Source organism: Calliopsis andreniformis, chromosome 2, assembly GCF_051401765.1.
Source record: "Calliopsis andreniformis isolate RMS-2024a chromosome 2, iyCalAndr_principal, whole genome shotgun sequence".
NCBI lineage: Eukaryota > Metazoa > Arthropoda > Insecta > Hymenoptera > Andrenidae > Calliopsis > Calliopsis andreniformis.
The window spans coordinates 5,982,848-5,995,742 of record NC_135063.1 but is presented as its reverse complement, the minus strand read 5'-3'; the positions used below and the strand labels follow the sequence as shown (position 1 = coordinate 5,995,742).

Below are 12,895 nucleotides of genomic sequence, written 5' to 3'. Positions count from 1 at the left end.
TGCTTCTTCGTTCTTCCTCGCTCCTTTTCGTTCTTCTTTTACGAGAGAGAGAGGAGGAGGGCGAAGGAGGAAGTGACGAAGTTTCTTCGAGCAACAAATTCATATTTGCACGGCACGTTGCTATCAGCTCGCTTTTTTTGCTCGATTTTTCGCGTGCGTCAAATCGATTTGCCCTTGCACTTTTAAGTCACCACGCGCAGGGTGACGCCTGGGTTCTCTCCTCGGCGTGGGTTGGCCGATGATGTTGGCCTCTCGCATGAAATATTCGCACGTAAACGGCGGGTCACGTATCGAGCTATGCCAACAATGTTTCGCGCGGCGTGCAAACTTCTGCGGCCGCAGAATGCAGTTTCGTTGGTGAAATGATACGCGCGTACGATACGATTCGTTTGCCGCAAAACCTGCGCGATCCGAGTTAATCGAATTAGAAAGGCGGGTTTAATAGACTGGCGAATTGGCGTGCGTGGAATGGCAAGAGGGAAAAATTGTTTTTTTTTCGGTCGGAGAGATTGATAAAGGATGTTGTATCACTCTATTTGGAAAAAATTTGCTGTCTTCTATTTATTCGTGTCGCAGAAGCGAACCTCTTATCGGTCGCGACTGATAAGGCGTAAGAGATAACGCTGCTAAATCTTGAATCATTCGCAGCCATGATCGTTATTTCAGGCGATTGCTGTGTTATTATTTCGCTGCGTCATGTAGAACGCAACAGTTTCAAATTTAATTCTAAAATTACTATAGGTAGTGCAGGTAGTTCTGTATAAGTGAAGCTGTTTAAAATTTTTGCCTGTAGATAATGTTACGATCAATAGGTGAATGCTCACTTTTTTTAAAGATTCAAAAATTTAAATATTTGAATATTTGTAAGTTTGAAAATTTCCTAGTTCTCTATTTGCGCTGAAAGTAAAAATCTCTTTTTTGCCGCCTGAATCGGTCTATCTACAAAGTCTTTATCCAATGCGGAGAAAATTCGATAGGAGCAAGGGAATCAGTGTAAACTATGCTTTTTTCCGAGGTTCTTTCCAACGTGTGAACGACCATCGAAATGACCGTCTCCTATAATGATGATCACTGTTTCCACCGTTTGGATGTCGCCTAATCCTCGATTGCCAGCCGCTCTAGAACGGCAGTCGTTAACCGGAGGTGGAAAAAGCGTACGACCCAGGGTGGGCTGAAAAGAAATTCAAACAAAAAAGGAAGAAACTCGACCACTGCTATTTTTCGAAATCCGGAACAGCATTGGCCGTAGCCACGATGGGGGAGCATACGTTTGGATTAGCCGTACACACCTTTTTCCTCCTGTCCCCTCGCCTCTCTTCTCGCTTGGATTTTCCACGTTAATTAACCAGTGATTAATTATGGGTAGGGTCTCCGATAAAAAGCTCCCCCTCGGAGCAAAATCGCAGTACGCTGGTCAGTCAAGAGCCGCACGATCGTTTGCCACCTGGTTTAACCGCCCGTTTTTCAAACCTTTTCTATCCAAATAACGATTCATTTCTCGCACAGTTCCTCCTGCACGTGATTAATCATTGGTTATATTCGGTTACATCCTTATTTTGCACGGCGAGTGTTGTCCGTGGCCAATAATTAATTTCAAGCAAACTTACTTTGTCAGGGACATTTTTATCCGTGACGTTGACTGAGAATCGTACGAAAATTTCGTTCTAATTATACTGTGTTTCGAAGCTGGCCATGCAACTTTCGTAATTCCCCGCGCAACCAGCAAGTTCACGTTTCTCTCTGTCTTCTGCTCGCAGAATCTCGCAACGAGTAAATACTCGGAGGCGTGCGTTCCGTCAGTCTGCTGAAAAATCTCGTACAAGCAACAATTTATACGCGTTCCCTGGTTCGAGGCCAATCCTCCGGAAGTTAGTCTACCTCGGTTTGATCCGCGGGTGAAATAAGCTTCTCTAGTCGGGGGAAAAAGTCACATTATCACGTCTGGTGCTTCCTCTTCTTTCGGGCTCGAACAACTATGAAGTTATACCTTTTATCATTCTGTCTGCGTGTTACGGATGATACGTAGCCATTTGGAATCTCCAGCGGGATCTGATGAACGACGCAGTATTTTAAATTGAAATGTCTCATGGTTGTTCAATTAAGTTTCTAACGCTTTTGGCGGGATATTAGCTCTCCTCGATAACATCTTGTGATATTTTTGAGGCAGTTTCTTGACATTCTGATAAACACGTGCTTTGAATTTAATTTCTTTAGTTAGGTTAACAGGTTGACTACTGCAGGGACCACTGGTGACTAGTAGGTACTTGACTCCCACTCTGTGGCGTTCATTGGTGGTTTGCGATAGGTATTCATATTAACTGAGGTGCTCCTAAAATTAGAATTTTCATGCTTTCAAATAGGTGTTTAAATTTTCAAAGTTTCAAAATTTCAAATATTTAACCCTTTCAGTTCTGATCTTTTAAAAGCAAAAAAAGAAAAGATGTATACATAATTGTAGTCACAGTTTGAATATTTGAAGTCAGATATTGAAGTAGTGTACTTTATAATGTGCGCCAGGTTTGAAAGGATTAAATATTAACATTCTTAAATATTCGAATATTCAAATTTTCAAATATTCAAGCGTTTGAATTTATGAACTCATCTCTGAAAGTTTCTGAATACGTCCACCTGCAATTCTTCCAATAAAGACTTTAATATTGTTTGATAAATTTTATCTCAGCATTCAGCTCGTGAACCAGACTTCGTGGTGCGTCTTCTTCCATCTTTCCATTGTCCAGTCAGTCCCTATTTTCTCTCGGACTCCAATTTCCACGCTGAACTACTCCTTCCTTTTCCGCTTTCCTATCGAGTTTGCCCGTTTTCTCTATCACCTTCTCATCCACCTTCCCCCCAAGCATTGGGGGCGTGTCGTGCATAACATTCTGTCCCCCTGAAATCTCGCCCGAAATCTCACGCGAGAGATCGCCGGTCGACTTTTCACCTTCAACCGTGCGGGGACCCTGTCCAAGCGTCGACCGCCCTTCCGCCGATAAGGTGCGCTTTCGATGATCGATTCGTCAAGATGTCATCCCAGTCGTTTGTCTACGACGTTGGTTTCCTGCGGAGGCGAACGCCTCCACCCTCGCCTCTGGTAAAATATCGAGAGGGTTGCGTTCTGGTCGGTTCGAAATTAATCGTGTCCACGGCTATTTCCTATTTCCACTCCACCGATCGGTCTGCCCGCCATGAGAAATTACGCTGATCCCATCGGTAATTATTTCCATTACTCGGCTGGACCGTATCGTCGACGCGAGATCAGCGATCGCGGAAATTAAGCGGATGTCGCATCGGTAAAAGTTTCGCGGTCGACCAGGGAATCTGCAGCTGACTGTCTTCCATCGTAATTTCAGTGATCACGGACGTCAGAGGCGCGTCTGTAATTCACCTCGTTTTCCCTTGTATACATATATTATGCAACATCCTCGGGAGAACGATCGAAGTCGGCCCCGTTCTGTCCGTGACACGGTGGAAGCGGCCCTCCCGTGTCTTTGAAACGAGTTCAACACGGCCACTCGTGTATTTCCACCGGTGCCGAGTCAGGTGATTAATTCCGCGTCACGTTCGCTCGTTAAATCATAGTCCGTAGGTCCGATCAACAAGTGTTACTTCTCGGACGCAGCGCGCGAAAACGCGTCGGGAAAAGGGATCCTCGCGCACGGCGTTGGCTGGAATTCAACGAGCGAGCTCTGTGTTACGAAAAATGGATGGGATAAGGTTGTGACGAGCTCGGCGCTGCGCTGACTTTGCCGTTGTCCAGCGTTCCGGGATCTGAATTCGGGATTGTCTGCGAGCGCTGGGAAAAAGGAAATAAAGTCTTGTTTCGCTGCTGCTTTGTTTCTGGCAGGAAAGTCTCGCTGAAAAATGAGTAAAAATGTCCCCCTTGAAATACTGTGACTTTTACAATTTTTAATATTTAGTGACTACCTTGGGTAATACATGATATCCATGAGTATAAGGGAAAGCGAGATAAGGAACACTTTTACAAAATTTCAGTACACCGTTGAGGACTCAGTTCTTGATCACTTAAGAGTAAAAAGCATGGTTTTCCTAACGTATTCATGAAAAAATTAATTAAATCCAACAAATGTTGTGTTATTCATGTAAATCTACGTGTCGTCTACAATTTATTATTGAGAGAAGTGCAAAAATAATAACAGTTAAATCATAATTTAGTTCTTAAAGAAAAAAACGTAGAAAAGGAGCAATAGCTGATTATATTATTTAATATAAGTATCAGAACAATGCATCAGCTGAGAGCTAACATTTCAGTTTTACCTCAACATTTTCATCGACAATTATTTCCTCCGTCCAGTAAATAATAAATAATGTTATTCAGTTAGAACGACAAGAATTAAATTCTCCTCTAACACCACGTACACGTTTGCCAAGACGTTTTCTCACAGCCAATTTCCAACAATTTCTTTATTTTACATCCACAAACATCTCGTTCGCAAGGAACCCCAGTCATATTCTAGAATACTCATCGACATTCGCTCGACGTTTAATCAACAAAAATCTTCGGCTGAATTCTGTTTTGCATCTCTATTCGCGGATAGAAACACGAACTCGATCGAAAGCAACGTAGAGAGAAGGTCCCACATACTATGACCTATCAACGCGATACGCTGACGGTTGACTTTTCGAGGTCTCTATCTTCGAGGCAATTGGAGTTCATTCAAGATCAGCCGATCGTCACGGTGGTCCGCGTCGATTTGAAAGGGCGCCAGACGTCTGTCGACGACTCGGTTGTGTCTCACCACTGGTCCTTCCTGTCGTATTCCATCGACGCAAGCTCGATGGGTCCAATAACCTCTGGTGGCTGGACCTTTGGCGACGATATCGTTGTCTCTCAGACAGCCGCGATCCAGATGGACCCGCTGGCAAGATCACGGCTTGCTATTTTCGTTTCCGGGTCCGTTCTATCTGTTTGCTTCGCGACAATACTCCTGTTGTTTTTCAGCGCGGTTGATTGCTTCGTTATTTTCTGTTTGATTAGATTTTGCTTTTAGTTCGACTGGGGAAATGCGATTGCAAGTGAGTCGAGTGTATTGGGGGAAAGAAACGTTTTCGATTGCGTGTGCTTTTGTGGATGCTCGCTAGCAGTTCGTAGAAGACAGGATAGGCATTTATGAAGATGCTTCACGTGCTCTCGAGGTAGGAATAGAAGTGTAGATAAGAGTAGATGAGACTTGACTTGACTTTAAGTGTCGTTGTTCAACTTAGTATAGGCAACATAATAATATACTTTTTGATTATATAAAGACACGAGATTAGAATTCCCTAACATCTATTCAGTAGAATGTGAAATCTGGGTGATTATATCACCTATTATCTAATTGCTTATATTCATACACATGAATAAGTAATAGAAGCTAAAAACTGTAAACAAATTTCTCACCTGCGATTATCCCCCGCGAAATTTCGTCTCGTTTTCAATGACTTTTAATAACTCGCGGCTGAATGCTCAAAAGCGTGCATAAGACAGCAAATATCCATCTCGCTTTTTTCGGCCCAGGTAGAATAGATAGAAGAAAGTATGATGCCTATAATAAACAGAGCCACCCGTCGCGAATTTCAAAAGATTTACTCGGAGCGCGTGCAACGCCCTTCGCGCAAAAGGGAGTCGGCGAGTAGATAAATCCCCTGCATTAACACAATCATGCCTGCGTGTACCACCGGTGGCTCACACTTGAATATCCCATCGGGCAGTGCGTACCATCGGTGGCTCGCATCGTCCGATAAAGCAAAGCGCTCTTAAAGCAACCACCCATTGGCGAGAAATTCGAATTGCAGCGCGAACGTGTTAAACACCGCACAGCGCCGACCCTCTGTTCAGGAACGTTGACCCACTGCCTGAGGACATATTTCGCGAGTTGTTTTGCTGTTGTTGGAGAAAAATGTGCTGCGAGATGAGAGAACTTTGTGGCTCGTTGGACTATTCTGATGTTTTTATTTACAAACGCTGAAACAGCGGTCCGCTAGGATGGAGAACACCTCGCCTGTGTGAACTGAGGGAGCTTTGGTCTCTGAAGCGATTGAGATTGGATTGACAAGAGAGGGTGAACGGAGAACGTCGGATGAGGAGTACTCGAGAAATTGGAACGCCAAGGATAGAAGCGATACTCGACGAATAATACTTTAACGACCATCTGGATTACGTTTCGTCAATATTTCCTTCACTCTCAAATTATTTGCATTCAGTGGAAACCCAGTAATGACCAAACCTGCATATAATAACAAGATTAATTGAACGAAATCTAACATTAACATCACCCATCTCTGCTTTCTGCTAGCAAGGATGTCTATGAATTTATGACAATAGCACAAAATATGTTGTCAATCAAGCGTGAGAAAGTAGTTCGATCACTCACCGGTCCATTACAAACTAGTTCGCGCGAACTGCAATTGTCAAAGCGTTAACTGTTCCCGTTTTACTCGGAAGGGGAAGACGAACGACGTGAAGCGATAGAACCGTGTCTTCCTTGGTGGTTGTTCGAGTGAATAAATAAACGTGCAAGGGAGTCGGATTGAGTAGATTCAGCTGGACAAAGATAAATTGGGTGAAGTTAGCAAGATAGAGACTGCTAGGGACAGCGTTGGCGCGCGAGGGTGTGAGAAACGGGACGAAAGGGATCGGTGGTGGACGACCGCAATGGCGAAACCCGAAATTCCGATGGCAGCGGTTCAGGGCAATACCAACGGGGCCATAAGTGTAACGTTTCGAGGCGATGTGCGCTGCTGGCGTCGTCTATATTATATACGGTGTTTCTCGCCGTAAGTTATAATTGTTTGCCGAGTTTCTCTGGCGCGCGATACCCCCGGGGAGGAGCAACACAGTGTACCGCTCCTCGCGTTTTCGAGGCCTTGCTCGAGGACTTTGCTGGTGACACAGTGACGTTTTTGCCCCGTTCGCCGACAAGCTTGCTCAAGCTTTGTTAGACGATTTCGCTTTGAGGCCACCGCCCGATAGTAACAATATATATATATATATATATTGCTGTTACGAAAGGCAGAATTTAATTCATTGAACGCTGATGTGAGACTTTCAAAAGTTAAATTGTTCAACTCTATTCTGTTCATCAAATTTATGATTTTATTGCACAGGGGTGAATTTTTTAGACATGGACAAATATAAGTATGTAGGTATATAATTGTATCTAGAATCATGAAATTATGTGTGGCTGCCAAATAATGTCTGGCAATGTTGTTATATTTTTGAAGCCTGTCTACTAAATTCTTAGATCGTCTGTGATCAGTTTTTAACATAATTCACTGTACTATGCAATTTTGTTCGTTTAGTTCCAAGTCATTTTAAAATACATTATTTATTGTGTTAGCTTTTCTTGCTTTTTTTTGTAAATAGTGTTGATCAGAAACCTGAGAACATTGCATTAATTATTAAAACAATTCTTCGAGCGATACAGAACATCGATCACCAATTTCGTGTTGAACGCTCACTCGACGCAAGACTGAAATTAAGAATTCCTTTTTTTGCTAATCGTGGATGTTGGTACAGCGCGAAAGGGTGAAATTTATTCACGCGGGCTTCAATCAATTCTTCCATAGTTCTCTGGGCGCCGGTGTGCTTCGAGGGCGGAAAAAATATTGGAACGTCCGCGCGGAACTTCGAGATTCCGCACACTTGCGCGCAAGAAAAATACTAACGATAAATTTGCCGTTTCCTACTTTGCCTCCACCCTCGCTGCTTTCGCTTCCTTTCGCTGTCGTCGGGCCGTGGGGTCGGCTGCTCGTAAAGTCTAATATTTCTCGTCATATTTCAGATGCACTGACTTCTCGATCGCGCCACCGATGGAAAACGCGTTGTAAATTGCACGAATAAAAGTCGTCGTAAACCACCGCTGGCCGATAATTCGTGAAATATCTCCGAATTATCTCGGCCCTCTTTCTATCGCCCGACCACCCCGTGTTAGCTGGTAATGGATTCAACGCGACTTGCGGTGTACTTGTAAATGAAATGCGAAAAGGGCTCGGCCCTTCCTTGCTCGTTTCCTGCAATAGGGAATGCGAGCGTTGTTTTATGGACGCGCCGTGGTTCAGCGATTCATTTTAGATACCCACTGCGCGCACGTATGAAAGGGTTGCCTCGTAAAGTCCCGCTGAAATTTCTACCTCGTCCCACGTGTTTTCCCATTAGGCTGCACTTGAGGTGGGGAGCGGTGCGCGTGACGGTAGTCGTGAGTGCGTGCATAAATATTTAACCACAGGGCCGATGCGTGTGGCCTGGCTCTCGACCCTGGCTTATGAAAGGGATGGAGCCAAAATTGGAGTCCTACGCGGGTGGAAGTGGGCTCGTAGGGTATCAAGGGCTGACCTCAAAGTGCGAGGTATGATATCAGCGACTTTTGATTTCAGGGGTAAAGTGAGGGCGATACTGAGTTCGAGGGATATGATGGGGTGACCTTGGACGTGTGGTACATGATAAGGGAGACTCTATAACGTAAAAATATTCGTGGACTTTGAGGGTGATCGTGAAGTTTTACTAGCGGACAAGCACATAGTTAGGGGAAATTGTACAGAAATTTCATAATATCGTTGAAGTTATCAAAGTTTCGAGTAATTAGAGGCTGAGAGAGTGGTGATAATACTATGGAGTAGTTTAAATGTGTTAGTAGTTATTCCTCAGATTTTTAGAACTATTTTAAGCCTATCTAAGCCACTTCTTATGTTTGCTTCAATTTTGTGAAACAATTTTTGGAATATTTGTATCATTAATATTATCTAGGTATTGTTATATTTCACGGGGCTAACGGTCTTTTTTTCTGACGATTGTTCGTAAAAAATTATTATACACACATGAACTACTGTCAGTAATACGTGAAATTCAGATCATAGGAACTTTTCCTCGAAGTAACAAGGTCTTTTTGTGACGGTGGATCACCGATAACGCGACATTCGTTACTGTCAGTCGATCGTTTCGATCGTGGCTTACGTACTCGACAAGAAACGCACGATCGTGGAAATTGCCACGAACGATAGCTATACCTACACGCTGTGCTATTCCAGCGTTATGTACGTTGGTAAAGTTTTTTCCGTACGTCGCGTAATTACCCAGCTTGGCAACCGCGGTTGTTCATTAAGGATTCAGATCGAAGTGACATGACAGCATAATGTTGTTTCGTGCTTGCAACCAAGTGTATAACATTTTTACAGAATTATGAATTTAGTAATTCATAAGAATGAAAATCATAATTTAACCTGAACGAAAAATTTATAACATTTAATAGCTTTATATGTATTATTATGTGATTTAGAAATTAACATTTCATTTAATTCCTTTAAATTACCTGTGTACATAATCAACATTAGAGTCGTAATGAAGGGTTAGGAAAGATTAAGGTATGACATTTCAATATAGCTACAAATATGAATTATTTTTAAAAATCAATGACGAATTTATGCCAATAATTATTGTTTTCAATGACGATTAACCATAGTTTTCGTAATAAGATATTTATTTAAAGAATCTGCAGATATCTTTTCAAATTTAAGTCATGTGATTACCACTGTGCGCGCTTATAGTCACGTGATTCCTACTGCGCATACTCAAAGTCACATGGTTACTACCGCGCATGCTCAGAGTCACTTGATCAGTACTGCGCATGCACAAGCGCATTGCTAATAGTTCTCTCCCGCGTGTTCAGACGTCAGATAGTTTCTCAGTTTTCATTTGCTTTTATATAGAAAAATGTTTAATTATTTTTTGTCGTGCGACCCAGTTTTGGTTTCCGTAATCTCAGTGCTCTGGTTTTTTGTGTTTTTGTGTAAAAGCTCCATTCATTCTGCATTGAATACGTCTTTAAAACAAGAAGACACAAGTACGCCATTTTGCAAGTCGGACAAACGGGTATGCTTGCACTTATTATTATTAAATACTAAATACAGTTTTGTATGCTAGCACATAAGACAATATATATGTACGTAGTTTTACATGCAGAGCCGTGGCAAAGTGAAAAGTAGGTGCATTTTAACATTTTGTTTTGTACAGTTAACCTATATGAAAACTGTATTTCTTTATAAATTAAAACTGTGAGAATCTACCTCGCTATTCTGCTGCTGTGTCGCTTACACATCATTTTAGTATACTGAATTCAATTATTATTAACGTTTCACGCAATACGCTACAACTTTCGCGATTTTTCCTTTAACCTACACGCGTATAATATGCTAACAAGTACGTCGAGAGACCAGTTGCTTTTCTAAATTTTTCATATTTTCGTCCTCGATTCACCAGAACCGATACGCTGAAATACGTGTTAGATGGCTGATATGGTAATGGTAATTCGACCTCGATAAAAAAACGGCTGATGCTGTAGATAATATCGACAAGTAAAAAAAACTTGCTGCACGCTACAGATTCAGCCGTTGCAACAGATCAGATGGGACGCGTTATGAGAACGGGGGTCAATTGACCCGTCGAGGGTAAAAGTTGCTAATGGTCTCGGTCATGGAGGAAAAAGGAAATCAGGGAAACGCGAAGTGACCTTTTTTGCGTCGCGCACACGGGGCGAATGTTTTCATCGATAGAGAGAACGTGACACTCATAACCGTGTTCATTGCATGTTACAGTACCATTTTCCATACTTTCTTTCCATTCGCCTTCCACGGCTTTGTATTTCGTTTTCTTCCTTTTTTTTTGGCTTTGTCGCTGCGAGGTCTGGCGTGTTATGAGTGCAGCGAGTTGCAAGAGGACACTGGCGTGTTCGTAAATGGTTCGATTTTTTTTCTAATGGGTCCCGTTACAAGGGAAACGACGGAGGGGGGGCAGAGGGTGCGTGACCTGTAAAAAATGTGTGTCGCGTATTAGTTGTTTAACGAGCTACGAGCATGTTAAGTCACGCGCGCTCGGTGAATGGCAAATAAAACGGATAAAACGGAGTGTTGTTTACGCTTTGATCGTAAACAGAACGAAAGAAAACGCGAATTTTCCATATCGGAAGAAAACGCGAAAAAATCGTGAATTGGTGCTTTATTTTATTGGAATTCGTTGGAGAATATTCTTCTCGATGGTTACTATATTGAATAGTTTTAATATTTGAAGTTTTACATTTTTTGAATTTTATGAACGCTAAAGCTGGGCCACTATCGTCGAGGCCAAAGGAATTTTCACCTGATAATTGACATAAAGAAGAGAAACGCTTACTAATTTTCTGATACAGAATTTTACGTATCACAGAACACATCATAATTACTTGTAAACTTTCCGTATCTATTAACTCTTAGGTTTCCAAGTTAGCATGATCGACTTTAAACTTTCAAATTTGAAAATTTCCAAATCTTAAAAAATTTCAGAAATTTTAATCACAAACTTTTATTTCCTCAAATGTTCCAATCTTGAATTTTCAAATTCAGTTTCTTTATTCCAATACTTGCAACTCTGTATTGGAGCTCTGAGTGACCCCTTAGTGTGAAAGGGTTAATACAACTTAGTCCAGACCACTTCCACTTCCAATAGTACAACTTTTGCGCGCTCCAAGAATTCAGCATTCAACACTCAAAAGGTCAATACCGGTCCTCCCTTATCCAAACGATCTCTGCTCCCTTGCATTAAGATTCTCCAATGGCATCCCCCAAAAAAGTGGCTTCCACTTGTTTCTCAGCGTTCGTTTCATCGACCCACCCTTCTAAATCGGTCTTGTTTACCAAGCTCTCGAATGGGGAGTAAGCTCGACTTTCAGCGATCCTCCTGGCTTCCTTTCGAAATTCCTCGAATCGTCTCGCAATCCACGGCCGCAATCGTCGTAACGAGAATCGGGGTCGGGCTAACTGCGATGGTTCAGCGTAACGGGGTGGCGCGGGGGTGCACGGGCGGATCGGTTGGAAGGAAGCCGGGAATCGCGCTTCCCTTTTACATTAAGGCGCGGTACTCTTTCGCGGAATTGAAATAGTACGTCGGGAATAGGTGGTACGCAGCGTGGGAAGAGCTACGAAAGCGAGATGCAAGAGAGTTGCGGGGGCGCGAGGGGCTGATAGCGGGGCGCGCAAAGGGAGAAAGAGAAGGCGGCCCCCGCACGGAGTAATTAAAACTCGGAAAGTCCCTAAGTCGCCTCAGACTGCGCGTAATTTGCAAACGCGCTCCTTCGCCCTCGCGTAACACCAGGAGTTAGAAAACTGACAGAAACGAGCGAGAGAAACGGAGAAGACCGAGACTTACCGACCAGCACTTCTCTCTGGCGCCCCTTTCTCTCTCTTCCTATCTCTTCCGACCCTCCTAGGTTTTTGCCTTGCCGTCTGTTCTCTGTTCACGCAGCTTTTGCGTGAGTTTCCCCATTTTCCCGGCTCGCGTTGTTTATGCACCTTTTAGTCTGCCCGCTAAGCTCCCTTTCCCCTTGCCTCCTCCACACCCCGGCTCTCTTGGAACTTTGTCTCGCGGTTCGGGCCAGCGTTTGATGCTTTAACGCGTCAGGGGCCTGAAAGCGAGCGATAGACCGTTTCGTGGTGGAGAGAAAGCCCTGGTGCAAAGAGGCGTTAGAGAAGCTCGTGTCGGCTAGGGATCGCGTCAGGGAGCGAACAGCGGGGCGAAGCTTTTAAAAAACCAAATGCACCGAAAGCGTCGAAAGGGTGGATACACGGCTCTTTGAAGCTCGATATCTACCCTCGCATGCGCGACATTTTTATCTCGACCTGCTTCGGAGCCGGCCGACAAACTGCCGGAACCAACGGAACCGTCGAACTCACGATAAAATTTCAACCCGTGTCGGCAAGTCGCTGTTCCGGGCCAATTTAACGCGTGACGAATTTACAAGTGCGCGTTCCGATAGAGAATGCTAAAACTTGGAGTATTCTGTATGGTGTAAGGAATTAAGTTATATGCGCTTTTGTGTGAGTACAGTTATTTCTGTCACGTACAGTTATTTTCGTCAAACTTAATTCTTGA

General features: G+C 43.3%; 1 protein-coding gene across 1 annotated transcript in view; it reads left to right on the top strand.

The window, feature by feature from the left end:
* Positions 1-12,895, top strand: part of Hiw (MYC binding protein highwire) — a 224,811-nt gene that overhangs the window by 26,931 nt on the left and 184,985 nt on the right. The window lies entirely within an intron of this gene.